The 6371-nt window shown below is 39.9% G+C and overlaps 1 non-coding gene across 1 annotated transcript; it reads left to right on the forward strand.

Moving 5' to 3' along the window:
* The first annotated feature begins 738 nt into the window (after window positions 1-738).
* trnar-ucu (transfer RNA arginine (anticodon UCU)) lies at window positions 739-829 on the forward strand. Its single transcript is given in 2 exon segments — window positions 739-775; window positions 794-829. It is a non-coding gene; the product is annotated as a tRNA-Arg (tRNA).
* The last annotated feature ends 5542 nt before the right edge of the window (window positions 830-6371 follow it).

Raw genomic sequence — 6371 nt, forward strand, 5'->3', positions numbered from 1 at the left:
ACACACACACACAGAGACACAGACACAGACGCACTAATAGGGACAAATTTTACTCCCTCAATAAACAGGCGGACAAGGAATAATCAGGACCTGATTTAACTGAAATAATACCAAAAAAGTTTATTGAGCTACAACGAAGCGCTCCGGAGATGGTCACTGGGCAAGACACATCTAAAGTTTTTCTAAAGAACTTGCTATCATATACAAGAGGACTCCCTTTGGTTTCTGGGCAACTAGATGATGGTAATGAGGTACCTCAAACTTTAACACACACGTCTCCTGTGTCTTACATTATGTTCTTTCTATGTCCTTGGATGAAAATGTTTTTCTAAAAATCACCTGCACAGAACTACTGTACCTGTCCTCTCCGGAGCCATACACAAAGCTTAAATTCATATATGGGTTACACAATCTTGCTGCAACAATGGTGGGAATATAATATATTTGGCACTCAGACAGGGCACTGTCCCACATCACACACAGAGACACACACACACAAGCACAGACACACACAGACAGCCAGACAGACAAAGACAGTGTGCTTGACAAATACTTCCCCTCACAGTCAAGTCAACATGAGCCGCATTATCTAAAAGAAGAACCCATCATTTCCTTTTGTGTCAATATCAGCGAGACAGGGATTAAAAAACACATCTGAAAATGCTACTTCTACAAGCACGCTGAGATGCCCCGTCATCAGTAGGCGTGCAGAACAGTATGGTGACAAATGTCTTGCGTGGCTCTGTGGCGCAATGGATAGCGCGTTGGACTTCTAGTGAAAAGGGCAGTGGTCATTCAAAGGTTGTGGGTTCGAGTCCCACCAGAGTCAGTGCTCACTTCATGAAACTTAGAGCTTGCTGGGCTTCCTCGTGACAGCCAGAGGTATCTTGCAGTCAAGTGCCTCGCTGATGCCTTCACTTCTTACTTTTCTGGAATGCCAACTTTGTCCCAAATCCTTGCTTGACTATCAAGACCTCATACGCTGCTTCTTTTCCTAGCCACTGTCACTGTACCAGTCCCCCTCCGTGTCAGTTGCATCTCCGGGAACAGCTGGATCAGGTGGCCTTGTACTTAAGGCCATGGACTACTAAGCCGTTGTATTTTGCACCCGTGGCTTTCTATCCCACCATCGTTGTGGGCATTCCTTGTTTGACATTTCTTGACGACTGACGCCGTGTACGTCCAATGGACAGTTCCAAGATTCGCAAGACAGAGCTACTTGTGCATTATTGCCCGCTTAACCTGGCTGCCTCTCGAGTGAGCAAAGCCATTTTACCAAATAGAAGAACCCATCATTTCCATCCGTCTCAAAATCAGCGAGACAGGGATTTAAAAAACACAACTGTAAATGCTACTTGTCAAATCACGCTGAGACGCCCGGTCATCTGCAGGCATGCAGAAGAGTATCTTCGTCGTACAGTTTTGTGGTTCTGTGCCACAATGGATAGTGTGCTGGACTTCTAGTGACACACACACACACACACACACACACACACACACACAGACACTACAATTCAATATTCAATGTGCAAACAAGTTTAGCCAGAAGAAACAGAACTCTTTCAATCAATAAATCATGAATATACATTACAAATCGATTCAGAATATGCATAATACAATGTAAAAGCCAGACACAGGGATGGAGAGAATCTCTGGTTCCGTTGGTGTCCGGGCTTTATTGTGGTTCACAGGGTAAACGGGACAAAATACAAGGGGTAAAAACAACCAAAACGAAACATCCACACAAAACAGGGTGCTCCGGGCAGTCAGGGTTGGGAGTGTCAGTCCTCCTTCTCAGCGGGTTAGCTGCCTCCATCTGGGAAGGAGAGGGATTAAATAGAGAAGGCACAGCTGCCACTGACGTCACAATCGCCTCGGTGCTCATTGCCCGCAACCGTGAGTCCACAGCCTGTTAGCGAGGGAGTGACAACACAGCTGTGGCACATGAGCACCTCATCAGCAGACGTCAGCAGCAGCCGTGCCGTGACAGACAGCGGCCTGTCACATACAATTGTATATTTCCTGCGTTCCGTTCCTGCACTCTCTCATTCACCCATTCTAGCTGAGGCAGCCAGTGAGCCCACACACGTGCTATCCCTTCCTCTTCCTCTCTCACTTCACTGCTATATCAGCGATGACATCATAGAAATCTCTCACCTGACAGCAATGACATTACAGAGCACATACATTATGTCTCTCGCCACACTGTCAGTGTTGACTTTCTCGCTCAGTATGCCAGCTCTCCCGGAAACACTGCAATACGTGGATGAGTTTGTACCATTTTTGGATGCTCTACCCTGCTGGGGCGGAGCTGTGATCCAGCTGAAAAGCAGGTCAGGCATGTGGGCACCTGGGCAGCGAAAGATGTATTCGTAATGAAGAGAAACCCAGGTCCAACCCTCCGGTCCAGCCACAGACAGCCACAGAAGTAGTATAGATGGCGGCATCACTTATTTTGACAGCTGGAAGTCCCGCCCTCCCTATGAACCTTTGAACGGGAACTCCTCTCTCCTTCCCAGCACCCCCCTTGGGTTACCATTTGACCCTCCCTTGTCAGCCATCTTGGATGATATCGGCTATTTTGGATGTCAGCCATCTTGGCTGATATCGGCCATTTGTAAGGTCATAGGTCATCTGGTAAGATGGTAGCCATTTTGTTAGGGTGACATCCATCATGGTGAGTGTCCAAGTGCACCTCACCCTGCTGGTGTGGAGATGTAACGTTTAATAGCGTAAACTGTGTTTTTAAGGTTATATTGTTTTCATGATACTGTGTTGGAAAATTAAGAAATAAGAAAATAAAAGTTTTATATATTTTAGGTTGTAATGTTTTATGATACTGTTTAAGTAAATAAAAAGAATAAGAAAAGTTATATATATATATATATATAGGTTATATTGTTTTATGAAACTGTTTTGGTAAATTAAAAAATAAGAAACATTTTAAATATATATATATATATATATATATATATATAATATATATATATATATATATATATATATATATATATATATATATATATATAAGTTTATATAGAGAATAAGAAAATAGAAGTTTTAAATACATATATATATATATATATATATATATATATATATATATATATATATATATATATATATATAAGATTATATTGTTTTATGATACTGTTTTAGTAAATAAAAAGAATAAGAAAAGTTATATATATATATTAGGTTATATTGTTTTATGAAACTGTTTTAGTAAATAAAAAAATAAGAAAAGTTTTAAATATATATATATATATATTTAAGGTTATATAGAGAATAAGATAATAAAAGTTTTATATTTTATTTTAGGTTAAAATGTTTTATGATTTGTTTTAGTAAATTAAAAAATAAGAAAAATAAAAGTTTTATATATATACAAGATTATATTGTATACATTTAAGAAAATAAACGTTTTATATATATTTAAGGTTACAATGTTTTATGATACTGTTTTAGTAAATTAAAAAGAAATATGAATATTTACTCAGAGTGGGATTTGAACCCACATGTGTTTTTAGTTTATATGTTTTATGATTAGGCTTAGGATGATACTGTGTTTGCAAAATAAAAAGGTAAGAAAAAATCAATTAAGAAATGTATAGACTTACATATATTGCATGTCATTACATATATATTTAAGCAAACACAGATAAACACACATACCTATAATCTCTTTAGTTTATATTTATCAATAGACAATAGAGAACAACAGTGAAATGTATAGAATTATAGCTGTACATTTTGACCAGCACTGTACTTATTATATTTGTTACATTAGTGAATGCTCAAACGTAGCCTTAACATGTATCATATTTAAGAATATACTGCATTTCATTCAATTACACACACACACACACACACACACAAACATATATATATATATATCTTGTTAGGTTTTATTTATCAATAGACACTAAAGACATGCACACCACTTTTCTTAGAGAGACACAGTGAAGCACTATTTGTGAATACTCATATGTAATAAATAATATATGTATATATGATTTGTTTGTGCTTTAATGTATAGAATTAATAAAATACACACACACACACACACACACACACACAATGGTGACTTTTATTGTGACAAACAAGCATTTTACAACATGGAACATAGTCAGAAGTAGAAAAAGATACTCCATGAAATGTTTTATAGATACTTGTAATCATTAATTTCTTGTTCACAACACCAACATTGGACAGAAAGAAACACTGACCTGTACAGAGTAATGTCATTTCCAGCATATTCCATATATATTCTATTCAGTCTTTCACTCTTGGCTTCTTTTTCAAAGTTATACCAGGTTCTGGTGACAAAGTACATCAGGTATCTATTGTAAATAAAGTGAGAAACACTTAAGTTTCTATTCCTTTGGAAATACCTTATTTTTCAAACCTACAAATACATGGTGACAACTGCAAGCATGACACACATACAAAACACAGAAATAGGGACCACATTGCAAGGATATAATAAGCACAAATAGTATTTTACTGCAAATTTTAAGTTTTGTAAAATTATTTATATAACTTCTAGGAGTAATCTGCAAACTACATAGTGAAAATGCAATCAGTCTTCAGGAAACACACACAGCAGACTGAAATAAGCACAACGTCATATTTATATGAACCAAAACTGCATTCTACTAAACCCTGAAACTCTGAAAAATCACTACAAACTCTGTGTTTTGTAAAATGGCTTATTTCACAGACACAGAAACAAATAGGCTCACCCTCAACATATTCCAACACTTGTTATGATGTAAACTTAAAGGTTTACCAGTAGTACAGGGGTATTATTAATCTATTCATGCAACTTTTAGACACTTGTCTACTACAGAGCTAACAACTGCATTGATAGCGGGTAGCAGGGCTTTGACAATGCTGTGCGGTGGGGTTTAAAATGACTTTGTAGGCCAGGGCTTCAAAACCTTACCCCATTTTAACATTTTCATATTAGCCTCCAACCCCTAAAATACTAAGACATGTTTTTTTGTATCATATGTATCATGTTGTATTACTATGTACATTAATGTGGTTTATAATTTTGATTTAATTTGACATAATTTTATCATATTTTTAATTACAAATTCATATATATAAATAACAAATACTATATAATAATAGTCATAATAATGCAAAAACATATTAAGCAATCATATTTTTACTTACAAAATAATATATATAAAATAACAATATCGAGCGTGGTATTGACGGTATGGAGAGACCCCGTTCCTCCTCCTCCCGTCCCCGCTGCTGTGCCACGTGTGGCCACCGCATGCTACCGGCTTGGAGTGGTGACGTGATCTGCCCCCTCTGTCAGGGACCGGACCCGCGGGGTCCTAGTCACGTCCTGAAAGACAGGGGGCGAGATGCTGCACCAAGATGGACCAGATCTGTGCCCTACTGGCTGCTCAAGGTTTATTTAGCCGCCCTCTCCTCATGTCATGTCAGGATTGATGGCGAGCCTCCGGACCCTCATTTTTTAGCAGCGCAGTTTCTGAAAGGTGCACGTAGGCAGAGGCCTACCCACGCTCCTTCTTTGCCCGCATGGCGCCTTAATGTAGTGCTGGACACGCTTTCTAAGGCCCCATTTGAGCCCTTGCAGTCATATGACTTAAGGTTTGCGTCACTGAAGACGGCATTTTTGCTGGCAATCACGTCAGCGAGTCACATGCCCTGTCTGTTCACCCTGTGTGTGTCCGTTTTGCAGGAGATGGTTCCAGGGTTACACTTTGACCTAATCCTGCATTCCTCCCGAAGGTGCTGTCTCCTTTCCATATCAACAGGCCTATTGAGTTGATGGCTTTCCATCCTCCACCCTTCTCTTCGGAGGAGGAGAGTAGGCTACACCTGTTGACCTGCTGCGGGCTCTCAGGTGCTATTTGAAGCGCACCAAGGACATTCGATGTTCGGACCAATTGTTTGTGGCCGGGCGCTTTCAAAGCAGCGCCTCTCGCACTGGATTGTGGACACCATTACCACGGCTTATGAGTCAACTGGAGCCCCAGTGCCTGAACACCTGGTGGCCTACTCGACTCAAGGTGTAGCCACGTCGTGGGCCCTTTTTCCAAGGCGCCCCACTGGCAGACATCTGTGCGGCTGCGAGTTGGGTCTTGCCACACACCTTTGTTCGGTTGTACAGGCTGGCGTGACGGGCCCAGTTCCTTCTATTGGGAATCCGGTGTTGGCTTCAGCTGAGTCGTAGTAGCCTGTTAGGCACTGACTCCTGGCTTTTCTATCCCTGTCTGCCCCTGTTGAGCATGCTTGGGAAAAGCAATGCAGAACCGTTATCCCTTCCTACCGGACTGTGACTTGTATACAGTTCATTCTATAGGTGGGAGTGCATGTGTTTTTTA

This window comes from Amia ocellicauda, chromosome 12 (genome assembly GCF_036373705.1).
Source record: "Amia ocellicauda isolate fAmiCal2 chromosome 12, fAmiCal2.hap1, whole genome shotgun sequence".
NCBI classification, from domain to species: Eukaryota; Metazoa; Chordata; class Actinopteri; order Amiiformes; family Amiidae; genus Amia; species Amia ocellicauda.